Genomic DNA, 321 nt, shown 5'->3' on the forward strand with positions numbered 1-321 from the left:
GTGTAAAGTTCATGAAATCCAGAGCTGTGTTCCTCTGGACTGCAGGCGGAGGCAGGCCGGGCAGGAGGCCCGGAGAGGTTAGAAGGCCCGGAGACCACCGCAGACCCCCTTCAGCAGCACAATGGGGCCAGAAAAATGCCTCAAAATCAGATTCGCGAAGCGGTTTGAGCAGGATGGAGAGTGTTTGTGCAGGACAGGGGTTTTATCAGCGGCAAACACTCACAGGAATTCCGGTTTGGGATTGTCCGTCCAATTCCTGCGTTCCACAGGAAGCCCTGCATAAAAAGCAACTGAAAAACGCCCAAAGACATTTCATTTGTG

This window comes from Salarias fasciatus (genome assembly GCF_902148845.1).
Source record: "Salarias fasciatus chromosome 7 unlocalized genomic scaffold, fSalaFa1.1 super_scaffold_4, whole genome shotgun sequence".
NCBI classification, from domain to species: Eukaryota; Metazoa; Chordata; class Actinopteri; order Blenniiformes; family Blenniidae; genus Salarias; species Salarias fasciatus.